Raw genomic sequence first — 458 nt, 5'->3', positions numbered from 1 at the left:
ATAATTCTAATTATATGACTAAGTTTTAGAAGAAAATAGCCAGTTGATAGGGCCAAAACGTTGAATAAATACTGAAAGTAAATATGTATAGAATAAAAATTGTATGAATAAAATAAATTATAGGATAGATTAGTGGTTCTAAAGTTTTATCCCTTAATTAACTTGATTGTTATTTAATAATATTTTATTTTCATTCATTTTTATTTAAATCTTTTGGATGGTGATTGAATTTACTAATTTTTTGTCTCCACCTTGATAAATAGATGAAATTTGGGCAAATGATACCACTAAGGTTTGAAATAAAGTAATTATATTTCATCATTAGCGGTATAGGTATTGTGCAAAAAGAGTGTGCAATCAATCATTGGTTTTAATGAAACATCAAGTATTATAAATAAAAGCACCTTTGAGAATCAATATATAAGCGAATTATTGATTAATTACTATACATTATATAT

Source organism: Halyomorpha halys, unplaced genomic scaffold (genome assembly GCF_000696795.3).
Source record: "Halyomorpha halys isolate HHAL.00 unplaced genomic scaffold, Hhal_1.1 Scaffold21.1, whole genome shotgun sequence".
NCBI lineage: Eukaryota > Metazoa > Arthropoda > Insecta > Hemiptera > Pentatomidae > Halyomorpha > Halyomorpha halys.
The sequence above is the reverse complement of the archived record's forward strand: the minus strand, read 5'-3'. Positions refer to the sequence as shown.